We start from the raw sequence: 6,261 nt of genomic DNA, 5'->3' as shown, positions 1-6,261 counted from the left end.
GACTGCTGGGGGGAGGGGAGCAAATAGAAAACAGGTATAGATGGAAGGAGAAGGAGAAGGGGAAGGGGAAAGGGAAGGGGAAAGGGAAGGGGAAGGGGAATGAAAAAAATGTACTCAAGGGTAAGTTCAGTAGAGCAAAAAGTCTAACCTATATGTTTACAGAACTACTGGAGTGAAGGCACTAGAACTACAATTACTTTTTAAAAAATAAATAAAGCTTTCCAGCTTATTGCCAAACAGTCATTTGTTTATTGCCTTATTGCTTTATTGTCAGACACCAATTCATACCCTTGGGTTGAGACCATGGTCCTGTTCAGGGGTTAAGCCTGTGGCCAGCACAGAGCAACCCCTTAGGTGCACCTAATTTGTAAAATAATAGAGATTTGCAATGCTCCAAACTGTACTAACACTCAAGCCAAGAATGTTATCTGTTTCCCCTCTCCCATCCCCCCAAAAAAAAAGTTTAGTTTAAGTTCTGTTTTTTTCATTGATTCTCAGGAGAAATACAAAGTTCTTCCCTGCCAGTTGCAGATGTGTTCTATTTTTTCCCTACATCAGAGCTTCTGAATCATTCTTAATAATAGGCAAAGGCTATTCATACCAAATCAGGAAGTTCTCACACACTATGATGATAAAGCATTTCATCCATTTGAAAAAAAAGAAATGAAACAAACCAAAAAACACTACCCACAGAACTGCAACATCGCATCATCCACACTTTACTGAATGTTCACAGAACAACACTGGAAGTCATCGAAGTGTCAGTGATTTCATCATGTGCCAGGCCACCCACTAACAAATGATTCATCTTTCTCAGTATTGAGACCTCAAGGAATTAAGGAGGAGAAGAAAGAAATTCATAAACTTTAAAGCAAGAAGTACTCTACTAATATTATACATCCCAAGTAAACAAAAGCTTATGCAGGCATGAAGAGTGTGCTTAGAATTTAACCTTCCATTTATCTGAAGTGCACTTTTAAGTTTAAAAAGTGAATCTATTGCAGAAAAAAAGGTATCGTGGAATTCCATGAGTATTGTATCATCATAATACACACAGGCAAATTGCTCAATTTACAAATAGGAGATTTCACATGCTCCACTCCCCAGCTTTGGGATCTGAAACTGGAATTGAGAATTCTTTCCGGTTTACACAGCAGCATTTGACAGTATGTAGGTCACAATCAGCTTGCCCCCACCTCTGAGCAGTGATTTTTAAAAGCAAATCTAGCTCCTCTTGAAGGGGATGAACAACCTACAATTGACTCTAACAAAAATAGGATGGGAAGGAAATTTGTCATTTTAATAGGAATTTACATAATTGTTCTCTGATGCTTCAGAAAGCCATAACATCGTCCATTGATGATAGTAGCTCTGCTGGATGAACAGGACTAATTTAGTAATCCAAATTTACTTCTCCCAGAAGGTATAAACTTAAATACAGATCCAAACCAGGCAATGTACTTAACAAGATCCTACCATTTTGGCTTGGTTTGCTAGGACACTGAAGTTTGTGTAGTCACACACTGAGTTACCAGTTAATTTATTTCTACTTCAACTAAATGCTGTAGAGGTATAGAGGTCTCAAATTCCCACATTCTTTGTGAAAAATAAATAGCTAGGAGAAGAAAGAGACTCTAAAAGTGAATTTAAACCTTATGAAACATTAAAGAAGCCACATGGGAGAGAGACCTAACAAATGACCCCATTGTAGGAAAAAAGGAGACAATTGTAATTCACTATTAAACTATGAGACACTGACCGACTGAAAACCAGGCTGTGCTGGTTCTGCCACTAATGGAGCTCCTTTGGCTGTAGGAGGCTTTTTTCCTCATCAAAAGAGCATCTATTATAAACAAAACACTTCAATCAGCAGACTCAAAGCTGGAGGAGCACATAGATACAGAATTAATCTCACTTGATTCCGCTCCTGGAATGGAGAAAAGATTTGGATGAAGAGGACAAAGTTTGGACTTGGACTCAGAGACTCATTCTCAGAAGAAATAATTAGGCTAGTAGGGAAACTGCTGGGGACACAAAAAAAGCCACAAGCCCCTGAGGTCTCATATTCTAAGCAGGTACTTATTTCTTTGGCTCACTCTGAATTTGTATATCAGAGATGATATACACAATGAATGGATACTTGAAAGCAGTAATATACAAAAGGGTATTTGCAGTTTCCTCACCTCTTTCTTTGGTAGAATTAATTTGAGCATTCTGGATGTCCAGGATGATGATGTCCAGTTTCTCCATCAGCTTGATTTAGCATGACCTCTTCACTGTCAGAGAGGAATGTAAAAGGCAGCAATGAGCATTTGTATGTAGGAAAATTTACATGGCTGTGGGGCAGGTTGCCTGGATGATCAAATAGAAAAGAAAATATTAAATACTTAAAACACTTCACCATGAAATCGCCTTCTCCCCCCACCCCATCCCCCATGTTAAATCAGGTAGAAAACTATTATAATATTAAGGCTTAATCCAATTTAAATAAATTATTTTCTTGTAAATGTTAAAACAATCATTACATGCATCATTTACCCCCTTCTCTGCCCATAGTATTAAATTATGCTCCATTATATTCAGATGGAAAAAATATGCAGAAATGTTTCTTAAACATTCTGAAATTTTGTTTTTGGTTATATTCAGGGGTAAAAGTCATTAAGGAATCCTAGCAAGATTTTTTTTTTATAGCACATTATGGGATTTTGTGTAGCAAACTTAATTAAGAAATTTCTTTGCTACATTACCAACAATATTTTATTACAAGCTATAGGTATAAGATCATTCTAGCTCTCTGTCGTGCTTGGCAGCAAAGAAAGAACACATGCAAAGAACAATCTTGTTTTCACAATTACAAATGTACCAATGAGTGATATATCAGCCCATGTCTACACTGCATAGTCACACATTTATAACCATTTCACCATACAGAGTTAGTAAAAAGCATGCTTTACATCTACAGTAGCTTGATGCCACATCACAGCCATGGGTAGTTATATTTATCCATGCACAGCTACCACCAACCAGAACTATATGTATCTGTCAGTGCATTTTAGCAAAATCTGCATCAAATAACCGCTAGTGCAGGTCTCTTCATCTCGCACTTCTTTTAAGCAGGCTGGAAGCAAGAGAAAGGAAGGCAAGCCAGAAAGGCAAAGGACAGGTGGTCATAGAAAGGACAGGTGGTCATAGCAGTTTTCAGCCACTGGCTGTTCTGGATTCGTTGATGTGGTGACAATCACCCAACAGGGAATAGCTTACAAACCCATCCTATTAAACTCACATATTCTTACTCTCCCAAAATATGTCTGCCGCAGTAGGGCAGAAATTCTCTCCCCACTGGCAACATAAAGGGCTGAGGGGGAAACACCTGAGCCCTAGGCACTGGGTAGTCCCTGGCTGAGGGTGGGCCCACAGTTGCTGGGGACCTCCACTGCAGTCTGACAATTGCTAGTGGATGAGCCCTGCAAAGAATATTTCTGCAGCACAGCAACTTGCAGCACACAGGACAGCAAACAACAGGACGATGATCAGTTCTCCTAACTAGAAACATCCACCCTAAGTCCCCTCCTCAGAAATCTCAGTTCATCTTGCTCAGTTACTGGATCATAGCAAAATGCCAAGTCTGGGTCTCCAGTAAAGATGGAAGACAGAGAGCTACAGAAGAAAGAACAGTTCAAAGGGTGTCCACTTCAAGACTGAGCCAAAGTTTGGAAACAAAACAGAAATCCTTGCTATGGCTACAAGGACAGTGACACCTACACCTGCTCGTCCCTGTAGAGACAGACCAAGTTACACATAGCTCAAGGCTTGTAACACTGATCTCACAGGCAGGATTTAAAAATCATCACTCTGTAACTCTCTCCCCAGGACAGAAAAGGATATTTTGTTTTAACCTCACACCTTCAGTTCATGCTTCTCCTTAGGAACATTTGTTTCACTCAGCTGTCCAAAGCCAGACCTAGCCATGAGAGTGAATAATGTCAGTCTCACTAAGAAATGTTTCAACAAAGCCGCATCACTGCAGCTCTGAGCATGTAACTTGCCAGACAGTTTTACTGGTTACAGAGGGAATTCCAGGCTTTGACTCAAGAGTAAGTCATTTTGTTCCCATGCCATTTCCTCATTCACACAATTCTCTCACCCTGAACTGTTTGCTAAGAAAACCTGAGATTATTTGTATTATGCTCTATGCAGAGAAACTGCAACATACAAACACAATTATATAGTGATAAGATGCTCCAGTTCCACAAGCCATAAATTCTAAACAAGATTTTCTTGCTTTAAAATTCATCTTTACTGGTTCACAAGATGAGCCATCTCATGGCACAGATAGACACAATGAGTTATTGCAGTTTATGTTATGATTACATAAATTACCAGGCACACACTTACTAGAAAGGGCTACCAAGGCTGTTGCCCACACTCTTCATGACAGCTGCAGGTGTCATGTTTTGCTGTCAACTGATGGGAAAATGGCATAGGAATGCAGTATGGTAAGCATATTTTTAATTTACAGGCAACACTGGCAGTTTGAAAAATTTTTAATTAATGAACACAACTGACTAAGTACATGTATGCTGCAAATCTGGCTAAACCACCTCAAGTACTAGAGGCAGACTTGGGTTTCTGCACTAATTTACCATCACAGAGAAGTAATCTAAGACCAAACAAACCCATGTAGACCCCTCTACTTCATTGGCTAGACTGCCAGAGGCACTCAAAATTGGCTTGTTCAAAGCCACCTTTGGTGACCCTGAAATCTGAAAATAAGATCTAACTTTTGTTTTTTTGGACACATCACAGGCAGAGTGACTTCCACTTCACTGTCCTGCCTGTAGAGCTGCAGGGAGCCATACTACACAGATCCAGCAGAGCAGATCTCTTCCTGGAGAACAGAAGACAGGTGACACCAGGACGCTCCCCGCAGGGCCTGTACAGCTGGCACATGTACTTCTGCTCCTGAAGACGCAATACCATGATCAGTGCTCTATCCTGCTCTCTTGGCAACACACAGGGTTCAAAAAACATGTTTCCATTGTGACCAGATACTCACTTTAATAAACAAACTTTAATAGAACAAACAGTTATAAACCAAAACCAACAGATCCTCTTGCACAGCATTCCAATTGCAGAGAACCACTCTCATGGGCCAGCAAGCAAACTCTTCCCAGGCCAGGAACCAAGCAGGAACAGAGCCTGCTCTGGCTGCTGGGCAGGAAGGGCTGGGCCCTCTGGGGCTTTGAAATAAAACAAACTGCTTCTTTGGCAGAAAGCTATTTCTTCACAGTATAGTCAGCAGGAGGCATCGTGAAAGCTGGATGGTGATTTGAGCATGCCTGCTGGTTTCTTGGTGTGTTGAGTCCGTGTCAGTGAAGAAGGCAACTTTCAAGCTGTACCCAAATCCCTTAAGAATTATAGTGACACGCCTGACACTTGGTTGGGATCCTTTCTCTGTTGTTGATATTTTAAACCTAGTGCAGTTTTGCCACGACTCATTCATGTCCAATATCCTTAATCTACGAACACTCAAGGATGATAATTCATCTTTATTATCCATATTCCCTGGGATCACGTGTCATAAAACTATAAGCACACTCAAGAAAGAACAATTCCTAAAATAGCCAGGCATATAGATTTCCACTCCCTCTTCAGGAAGAAGGTTCAGAAACATAGGTCCTACAGGTCCTTGTTACACTTAAAATTGCTAATCCAAACCTCTTGATAGCAGGAGGCGGTATCTTCAGAAACAGCTGAAGTTTTATCTTAGCCTCTCACACCCAGCTACTATACACCATCAGCTGCATTTACATGACACTGCAGCAACAGAAGACATAGCATGAACCACGCAGAGAATAAAATTCGGTTCAGAACAGCAGAAGACTTCGAAACTCTGTATCCAAAACCAGCACATATGACAAATGTCATAAACACAAAATCAACAGAGACCACCGCTGGAGTTATTATAACTGGCTATCACTAACAAGAAATAAACATACCCAAGTTTAGGGGCAACAAGAGTTATTAGTAAGAACAAGTTGTTCTTGTACTTTATTTCCTACCCTCTGCTCTTTGCTTACTGATTTCAGGGTCTCGGCTCTAGAGTGCTTCACAAACTGGTCAGAAAGCATCCAGCACCCTACAAGGATCAGGCCTTATTTTGCTTTTATTAAACACAGAATTGTCTCATATGCTTCTTTATGACTACAATAACAATTTGCTCAGTTTGTCCTTTCAGTAGAAGCTACCACTATGTGTGTA

This window comes from Indicator indicator, chromosome 6 (genome assembly GCF_027791375.1).
Source record: "Indicator indicator isolate 239-I01 chromosome 6, UM_Iind_1.1, whole genome shotgun sequence".
In the NCBI taxonomy this organism is placed as follows: Eukaryota; Metazoa; Chordata; class Aves; order Piciformes; family Indicatoridae; genus Indicator; species Indicator indicator.
The sequence above is the reverse complement of the archived record's forward strand: the minus strand, read 5'-3'. Positions refer to the sequence as shown.